This window comes from Nicotiana tabacum, chromosome 8 (genome assembly GCF_000715075.1).
Source record: "Nicotiana tabacum cultivar K326 chromosome 8, ASM71507v2, whole genome shotgun sequence".
In the NCBI taxonomy this organism is placed as follows: Eukaryota; Viridiplantae; Streptophyta; class Magnoliopsida; order Solanales; family Solanaceae; genus Nicotiana; species Nicotiana tabacum.
In genome coordinates this window covers 203,744,956-203,755,718 of record NC_134087.1, presented here as the reverse complement: position 1 = coordinate 203,755,718, position 10,763 = coordinate 203,744,956, and positions in this window count along the sequence as shown.

The window sequence follows — 10,763 nt, the reverse complement described above, 5'->3', positions numbered from 1 at the left end:
TTGCCGGGATATGATTGTTTCCTTATTGTTCCCTTACCAGGATTCTTGTGTGATTACTGTTGATTTATATATTAAATGGATCGGGTTGCACGCCGCAACAATATTATATGGATCGGGTTGTATGTCGCAACAATATTAAATGGATCGGGTTGCACGCCGCAACATCATTATATGATTTGGATCGGATTGCACGCCGCAACATCATTATATGATTTGGATCGAGTTGCACGCCGCAATAGTACTATATGATTGGGATTGGGTTGCATGCCGCAACAAGAAAGAATAATAGTGTACATTGACTCTTATGGTGAGAACGAGAGTAAAAGCACGAAGGGTGATGTCGTGCACTTTCTGCTGCTGTGTTTATTTGTTGTTATCAATTCAAGTGTTTAAATTATTTAAATTCCTTTATTGTTGTGATACTTTGTGCTAGAACCTACAATGTTTTCAATACCTCACCGTATTTATATATATATATATATATATATATATATATATACTCCAATACTTCAAACTTCAATAATTGCTACAGCCGTAATTCAACTAGTTTCTCAACTATACCCCTTAAACCATTCGAGGTCATATTTTACTTAAGAAGGAATTTCTACTAAGTTTTAAGTTATTAAATCTCATGTTAAAGGTAATAATCCATTCAATGTGGTATTTTTAAATAAAAAGGGGTACTTTCTTTACTCAAATGTTTTCAAAAGAAATAAATTTCACCTTTTCTCGCTGGCTTTCCCAATTAGTTTAGAAATTGCATTTTACTTATATTAGGTAAATGAGACTTCTTGGTCATATTGAGTGCATTGTACGGACATTACGTATTGTATAGCATGTGAAGTCTGTTGTTAAAAGTGAAATGGAAAAGATGGGGGCACAAGGTGCTTTGTGTGCAGAAGATTCGGAAGTTAAGATTATAATATGAGAAATCGAGGATTGAGATGGTCGGGATTGTGTATTAGATATGATGTGATTGATTGAGTGGGCATTTCCTTCTTTAATTGAATACAATATTACTTATCTTTGTTCCTGTTATGTCAGTGTTGATTTACTTGGTTATCATTCGTTACTACCCGCGTTTTCCTTTATTATTCTTACTGTTGTATTTTGATTTCTTTGCGCTATTGATATTACCTCGTTATCTTTATCGCAATATTTTATTATCATATTCTGTTCATTTTATTTGACTAGTAGGTGTTTTGACTGTTCCTCATCACTACCCCACCGAAGTTAGTCTTTATACTTACTGGGCACCGTCGTGATGTGCTCATACTACACTTTTGTACATTTTTGTGTGTACAGATCCAGGTGGATTGATAGTAGCTGTGCAGGTTGCCGCGGTGGAGACTCAAGGTAAACCTGCTACAGCGTTCGCAGGTCTCGGAGTCACCTTCACTTGTATTTATTTCCATTTGCTCCTTTTGTTTCGGGACAGTGATATATTATTTTGTGTAATTTCTCTTAGATAGGTTTGTGACTTGTACCACCGGTTTTAGGAATTTTAATTTATTCAGAGTTGGTTAATTTAAAGTTAGTAAGCATCAATGTTATTTCAGTTTATGTTAGGCTTACCTAGTTTAGATACTAGGTGTCATCACGACTCATTCGGAGGGATTTTGGGTCGTGACACCAAGTCTAGAGGTCCTAAACTCCTCCGGGGCCATAAGAAAGGGACGGGTAACAGAACGCTTAGAGGTCGTTAATCAAACTCACTTATATAATTATTAAGGGGAGGTTAATGGGTAGTAACGGATATGATGACCTGCGCGCTGATATCACGTGTAGCCCCTCTAGTTGAGGAGGATTACCGGGCATTGCACAGATTGATCATATAGGTTAATCAACTTAGGACTTCCCTTTCCCAATTCCTATATGTGTTTAAATTATCTAAACTTCTTTCATGTGCATTAGACCATCTCAATTCCCTTGATCATATATGTGTTTAAACCATGAAAACTACCTTTGTTTGCAAATATGTGCCAAGACTGCTTACTTGTTAATTGACTAATTCGCATAGTTTAAGTTCGGTCAGGACCCACCGTTATGGACCGCGAGGGGTGCCTAACACCTTCCCCTCAAGGTTATTTCGTACCCTTACCCTAATCTCTGGTAATGCAAACTAGTTACATGAGTTAATTGCTCTAGGTGCCCTAACGCACCTTAATCCATTAGGTGGCGACTCTTCAAATTCAAATACCCAATTCGCAAAAAGAAACTAGTTGTTTCCCCATGAATGTCGAAACCCGAACTCCGCGTGAAAAAAGAGGGCGCGACAGGTCCATTGGAAAAATTGGGAAACAAAGTAAAGGAATTTATACATCTACATTGTGACAGCAAGGCAGCATTACAAATTGCAGCAAATCCATTTTTTCACGAAAGAACAAAGCACATAGAAATCGACTGTCATTTTATAAGTGAAAGAATCAAGGAAGGAGTAATCACAACCAACTACATTCCCACAAGGCAACAAATGGCAGACCTGATGACAAAAGGACTTGGAGCAGCCCAACACAAGTCACTCTTGGAAAAGCTAGGAGTGCTCGATGTATTCCACTCTCCCAGCTTGAGCGGGAGTGTTGTGATAGAGAATCCATTGTGGGGATCAGTTTGTAAATAAAGAAAGTTACAGGATAAGAAAAGTTTGTCAATTAGAGGCGGTTAATACTGTTCTATATAAGAACAACGTACGCATGTATTACACACATTGAAAATGAAATCTTTTCTCTTTTTTTCTCTCTAGAATTTTCCTCCCATTGTTGATTCATTCTATTACATATTTCAATTACTAGTGATATACACAGAATCTATGTAAGTTGATAGAATGATTACATAAATTTAGTGCACAAAACTTAACACTCTATTTTACATTAAATTAAGACGTCGGCCATGGCACATCCAGTCAAATGCCCCAAGTTCTTCTAGTGTTTTAATTTGGGAACCATTTCAATCATCAACATAAACCATGTATGAAAGCTTTCAAGAATTCAGTAAATATTTTAAGGCAATTGGTGGTTTGGTGTATCGCGACATTGAAAACATTTTTGAATTGTTTTATTGAACATTTATTGTCTTTTTTTTCTTTGCAAGCATGTTATGCATATATGATACATTTGATCATGCATTTGAACTTATGATTTCAATCTTTAAATTAACTTTTTTTGGGTACAATATTCAATCTTTGAATTAAAGGGTAAGCATTATTAGTTTGCCCTTGAAAATGCAAAGAGAAATTAAAAGCAATAATATAATGAACCTATTAAAGCATATATTTATGAGAAGGCTAAAAAATTTGTTTGGGATGCTGGAAAAATCCAATCAAGATGATATCACCGTGGATAAGTATAGATACATACTATTAATTAGTTTAAGTCATTTCCTAGTGTAATTTTTTTTTTTTAATACAATCTCTGCATTGAAGCTACCCTCATAATTTGATATAGATTGATATCTAAAAAGAGTAGAATATCAATAATAATTGCTCGCTCGCTGTCCGAACTTTTTTCTAATTTTATTTTGTTACAAAGGAGCAATTGTAATATTCTATTACTCCATTATTTACGTAGAGAAACATGAATGGCGTGTTTACTTTACAGCAAATGACATGAACAAACGTGACATCATTTGTAAAATCTTTTTAACAAATTTAATTGTCTTTTAGTTACGCAGCATGATCTGCAATTTGTCTTGTAGTTAATTACGTGAAATGCAGTAAATCTATGTTCTATCTATTCATCAGTTGCAAATATTTCTGTTGAAAATATCAAATGGAATTTATACCTATTTTATTTATTCAAAATTTTGTATGATAAATGGATAAAAAAAGAAAATAGCACTTGTAAAGCATTAACGACCTAGATTTATTGTTTAAAATAACCATAAAATTAAAATCCTGAAAACTTGGATTACTTGAATATTTTTGGTATTAATGATAAAGATTAAATTATTAATTCTTTTTGTTTCTTTAATAATGAAGAAAAAGCAACATAGATGTCAGCAAGATCTGTATATGCAAAGTTGGTGGCTTTACAGCCGACTCTATTGTCTAAATCAACTTTGGGATTAGATTAATATAATATTTTAACGTACCATTAAGAGATTAATATAATCATGTAATGCAAAGTTAAGATTAATTATTTCTTTAGGGTGATTCAAAAATTTAGATGTGTCTTTTGGACAAGACGGAATATTTTGTGAAAATTTGTCATAAATCTTTTTTACATTCTTCAAAAAATTGTCCAAACATAATAGCACAGTATGTAATATTTAGGAAAATGGTAGTAGTACATTTGTCCAAGTTTTAAGTTTTAAATTGTTTTTAGCCTCATCCAAGCTTCAAGTTTCTAAATTATTATCATTTTACTCTTAATAGATGATTTATATAATCACACAAATTTTTATGACTTATTTTAGACTATATCACATAAATTGAGACGGGAGTAAGTTAGTACAATGTAGTGGCATTTATTTATTTTTATTCGGAATATAGAATGTAATTATTGAGATAATTTGAATATATAATGGAGAGTACAAACAACAATAATTTTCACATTTAAAAAAACTTAGCCTACTCGCATGGGGCAGGAGGAATCATCAAATCCCCTAATGAAGACACAGAAAAAATTGCCGAATCCAGGATTTGGCATTTCAGAAATCAAAATATTCCTTTTGGCAGCCGGAAAACTAGAAATAAAAAAGTTACGTGTGTGTCATTGAAATGGACAAGATGTTAGATGTTACAAATTTTTAAGTGTCTTTTCTGTAGTTGTTAAACCAAAAGCTCACACGATTGAAAAAATAAGTATTAATATTACTGAAAAATAATTTGTAAAACAGCAAATAATTATCTTCTTTTTGAAACTTAACATTTTGTAAAGGGGCCGTATTTTGAATAGCTCATAGCAAAAATGTTATTATATAGTCGCTCTCAAAATAATAGCCGAAAAAATATAATGTATTTTTTGTATATATACATTTCTATATGTTGTAGAACTCCCATGTACAGAAGATGAAGGTGGCTGAAATGAGGATGTTGAGATGGATGTGCGGACATACCATGTTGGATAGAATTAGAAATGAAGTTATCCGGGACAAAGTTAGTGTGGCCTTTGTGGAGGATAAGATGCGGGAGGCAAGACTTAAATGGTCCGGGCATGTTAAGAAGAGAGGCATTGATGTTCCGGTGAGGAAGTGTGAAAGGCTGGTGTTAGAGGGCCAACGGAGAGGTAGAGGCAGGCCGAATAAGTATTGGGGTGACGTGATTATGCGAAATATGATGTTGCTCCAGCTGACCGAGGACATGATGTTGGCCCAATGTGAAGTTTTGAAGACTGACAAAGGAACTCAGACATGGACCAGGTCCATCTTGGGAAGCATAGTTATGATCAACTCAAACATGTGAGATGCACGTGAAGGAGATAAACCTAACTTATCAGAAGGGATATCTCCTGATCATGATCGAAAACATTGCATATTGGATAAGGAGAAAGACTCCTTACACAAAGAGAACACGGGTTGAGAAAAGGATAAAGTTAAGAGTATGAGATAAAGTAGAACTCTTCCACCATGGAAGAGTAGCATCTGTATCCTAGTCAATCTCTAATTGCTAACTCCTTAAATATCAGTGTTGTTCTCTTTTAGAGGTAATGCACATAAGCAGAAGTTAAACGTGAATTGAGAGAAAAATAGCAAGACAATTTTGCAAGCAATTTATGTGTGATTAAAGCGTGCAAACCTGAAGCTACTTGAACCAGATAAACAAACCAGTTCCAAGTGTTTGTCTTTTTATTCTAGTTCATTTATAGTAGGTGATTTTACATTTTACCTTTCAACTTATTTAGAAGAAATTGTATTAGGTACGTAGAGTTTTCAAGTTAGAGTTAACTTGAAGTTGTCGCAACAGTTGAGGTTGTGTGCCACAACGGGATTAAAGTTAATCCTAGGTTTACAAAAGAGTTTTTGTAAATGCAGTTTATGGCTCAGTGATTTTATTGGAGAGTTTGGGAAAATCCTACTGGAAGGTAGGTCGTGGTTTTTTCACCTTTTGAGCCAGGTGTTTTCCACGTAAAATCTCTGTATTTTTTATTTTCTGTATTTATTATTCCGCACCAGTAGTAGTTGGAACACATAGAAGAACCAGGTCCTTCTATAATCAAGTTAAGTGAAAATTGGGTACCACACAAATCATCCCCCCCTCCTCTTGTGTGGTATTGAAGTTTAAAACATCAATTGGTATTGGAGTGGGTTATTCTTGAAGAGGCTAACCCCTTAGGAACAGATCAAGATGAGTGCACCACCTAGAAATTGGGAAGGTCAATCCACTGCTAGGCCTCCACTCTTTAATGGCCAGTACTATTCCTGGTGGAAGAACAGGATGAGAGACCACATCATAGGAGAAGACTATGAACTTTGTTACATAGTTACTGATGGTCCCATGGCTACTACAAAGAAGAATGCTGAAGGAGTCGATGTGCCAAAGACAAGAGTTGACTATATTGCTGGAGACTTGAAGAAATGGGAAAAGAATGTCAAGGCCAAGAAATGGCTTGTGTGGGGACTAGGTCCAGACAGTACAATAGAATTCAAAGCTGTAGGACACTCTAAAAGTGGCCCATGAAGGAATTCTTCAAGTAAAGAGATCAAGAGGAACACTGTTGTATTCTCAATATGAGAATTTCACAATGAAGGAAGGAGAAACTATCCAAGAGATATAACAAGGTTCACAACACTAACAAATGAACTTAAGTCTCTTGGAAGAATAATCCTTGAAGAAGACAAGGTTGAGAAGATCTTGACAAGGGTCCTGCCAGTAACTTGAGAAAGCAAAATCACTGCTATTCAGGAATCAAAGAACATTGCTACTCTCAAGTTGGATGAGCTGATTAGAAACCTCACAGCCTATGAACTGAGAAGGGGAACCATGAAGATGGATGCACCCAAGAAGGAAAGAAGCCTGACTCTCAGAATAGTTGAAGGTGCTGACTTAGAGGATGATGAAATGGCTATGATCACAAGGGATTTCAAGAAGTACCTAATGAGAGGAAAGGGTTCTTCAAGAGGTGCAACCTTCAACAAACCAAGGGCTCCTGAAAAACAGACCAACGAGGGCTGTTACAAATGTGGGAAGACTGACCACATGATCAAGAACTGTCCTCAGTGGGACATTGAATGGAAAAAGGAAAGGTATGAATGAAGAAACAGGAAGAAGGAACAGGTTCAACCCAAGAAGAACAAAGGATCAACAAAGGCTATGGTTTCTGTTTGGGGAGAAACCTCAGATGAGGATTCAGAAGATGAAACTGGAGATGAACAAACATTTATGGCAATTGGAGAATCATACGATGAACAAGAGGTAAGTGTGATTCATCTCAAATACAAGATTAAATTTTTGTCTAAAGAAAAGCTATCTGAATTACTGCTAGATTTCATTGATGAATCTGAGGTCATAAACAATGAGAAGGAACAACTGTCCAGAGAATGTGTGATCCTTAAGGCCAAGTGCAAAAATCTGGAACTCAGGGCTAGTGAAAGTGATAGTAAAAACACTGAGTTGAAGAACCAGGTTCTTGAACTTGACACCACAGTCTTAGAACTTAGATCTAAAAATTTAAAATTAAAATTAGGAACAGGTAAAAAAAAAGTTGATCTCACACACCTCAACTTAGAAGAAAATCTAGGAAAAATGAAGGATGAGTTGTACAAGAGAGATGAGCAAATAAGAGTCTTAAAAGAAGATAAAGGCAAGGTGAATCATGAACTAGATAGAACTTGAAAATTGAATAAGTCCTCTGATGCACTATCCTGGCCACAAGAGCACCACAGTAGCAACAGGACAAGAATTGGCTATGTGACCCCAACACCTAAGTGGGATCCCAAAAGCAAGTACATCACACTTCCTGATAACAAAATCTGCACACACTGTGGCAACACTGGTCATTACAAAAGTGAGTGTAATGCAAAAGAAAAGGCCAGTCAAAAGAACAAAACCTTTATTCAAGAGAAAAATAGGCTTCCTGGATAGGCTAAAAGGAATTTAATTCACCCATTTGCCTATAGAAAGGGACCTAAACTAGTTTGGGTTCCTAAGACTAACCCCTGATTTTGTTTTGCAAGTTCAAGTGAAGGGAAGTAGCCAACTATGGTACATGGATAGTGGCTGCTCAAAGCATATGACTGGAAGTAAGAACCAGTTTCTTTCACTTGAGGACCTAAAAGGAGGTAATGTCTCATTTGGAAATGGGAAGAAATGTGATATCAATTGGGTTGGAAAGGTAGGTAAGATGGACTCACATTCCATTGAGAATGTCTATTTGATAGATTGCTTGAAATATAGCCTAATCAGTGTGTCACAATTGTGTGACAAAGGTAACCTGGTAACATTTACCTCTACTAAATATTTTGTGATTAATCTTACCACTTAGAAAATTGTTTTGCATGGAAAAAGAGTTAACAATATTTACGTTGTAGATTTGTCCATTCTCTCAGAAAATGAACTCACTTGCTTGAGTGTGTTGGACAATGATCCCCTTCTGTGGTACTAAAGACTTGGTCATGCAATTCTAAATCAACTCAATAAATTAGTCTCCAAGGACCTGGTGATAGGGTTACCTAACATCAGGTTCAAGGAAGACAACGTTTGTGAGTCTTGTGCAAGGAGAGAGCAGGTAAGATCCTCTTTTAAAAGCAAGAAAGTGGTAAGAACGACCAGGACGATGGAACTGGTTCATATGGATCTCTGTGGTCCAATGAGAACATTGAGAAGATGTGGTAAGAAATATGTGATAGTACTTGCTGATGATTACTCTAGGTTTACTTGGGTATTGTTTTTAACATCTAAGGATAAAGCATTTGACATGTTTACTGCTTTTGTTAGAAAAACTCAGAAACAACTAGGTAATCAACTTGCATCAATTAGGTCTGATCATGGAACTAAATTTGAAAATGCTAAGTTTGCTGAATTTTGTGATGAACATGGTATAGATCATAACTTCTCTGCCCCTAGGACTCCTCAACAAAATGGAGTAGTTGAAAGAAAGAATAGGACTCTTGAAGATATGGCTAGGACTACGCTTCTTTCTAGTAAACTACCCCATAGCTTATGGGTAGAGGCTTTTAAATTCTGCTTGTTACATCATTAATAGGTGCATGACTAGACCTCTTGTAGAGAAGACTCCCTATGAGTTACTTAAAGGGATAAAACCAAAGATATCCCATCTTAGGGCATTTGGATGCAAGTGTTTTGTGCACAATAATGGAAAAGACTCTCTAGGTAAGTTTGATCCCAGAAGTAATGAGGAAGTATTCTTGGGATATTCTTCACATAATAAAGTTTATAAAGTGTCCAACAAAAGAACTTTGTGTGTAGAAGAAAGTGTACATGTAGTTTTTGATGAAACTAACATTCTTTCTAAGAGACAGGAACATGAAGATGAAGCTATTGGGCTGGTAAAAGAATTGAGTGAAGTCACAGCTCAAGCTAAAACTGCACCAAAAGAAGGAACAGGTGATGGAACAGGTTCTTCCATCCAGGGCAACATGACAGGGGGAACTGAACAAAGAAGAACTGAAACTAATCCCCAAATGGAACTTGTCCATGAGCCTGTTCCTCAGTAACAGAACATGGGAGAAACATCAAACAGAAACCAATTGGTTGTAAAACCTTACATGTATCAAAGTTCTCATCCCATTGTGAACATAATCACTGATTCAACCTCTGGAGTTAAAACTAGATCACAATTAAAGAATCTGTGTACTTTTGATGCTTTCTTATCTCTTATTGAACCTAAAAATGTTGTTGAAGCTTTGCAGGATGTAGACTAGGTAAATACAATGCAATGTGAACTCAATCAATTTGAAAGAAGTCAAGTTTGGCATCTGGTCCCAAGACCCAAGGACAGATCAGTAATTGGCACTAAATAGGTTTTCAGAAATAAGCTTGATGAAGATGGAACTGTTACAAGGAACAAGGCAAGGTTGGTGGTTCAAGGTTATAGCCAGGAGGAAGGCATAGACCATGATGAGACTTTTGCTCAAGTTGCAAGATTGGAAGCAATAAGACTCCTCATAGCCTTTGCAGCACACATGGAATTTACTCTTCATCAGATGGATGTCAAAAGTGCCTTCTTAAATGGATACCTAAAGGAAGAAGTGTTTGTCAAACAACCTCCAGGGTTTGAGAGCAAGGAGTGTCTAAAACATGTGTACAAATTAGACAAGGCTCTCTATGGACTCAAGCAGGCTCCTAGAGCATGGTATGAACGATTGTCCAAATTCTTGCTTGAGCATGGCTACAAGAGAGGTAAAATTAATAGTACTCTATTCTTGAGGGGAAAAGGTAAGGACCTTCTTGTAGTATAAATATATGTTGATGACATAATATTTTGGGGCAACCACTAACAAACTGAGTAAGAAATTTGCCAAATTAATGGGGAGTGAGTTTGAAATGAGTATGATGGATGAGCTTAACTTTTTCTTAGGCTTACAGATCAAACAAAACCCAAATAGAACCATGATCCATCAGCAGAAATATGCAAAAGAGTTGATTAAGAAGTTTAAAATGGATGAATCAAAAGAAATAGACAGACCCATTGCAACAGCGACTAAATTAGACATAGATGAACCTGGTTCATCTGTTGATCAGAAGTTGTATAGGGGTATGATTGGGTCATTTTTGTATCTTACTACTAGCAGACCTGACATAGTTATCAGTGTTGGGCTTTGTGCTTATTTTCAGGCAAATCCTAAGGATCTCACTTGATTGCTGT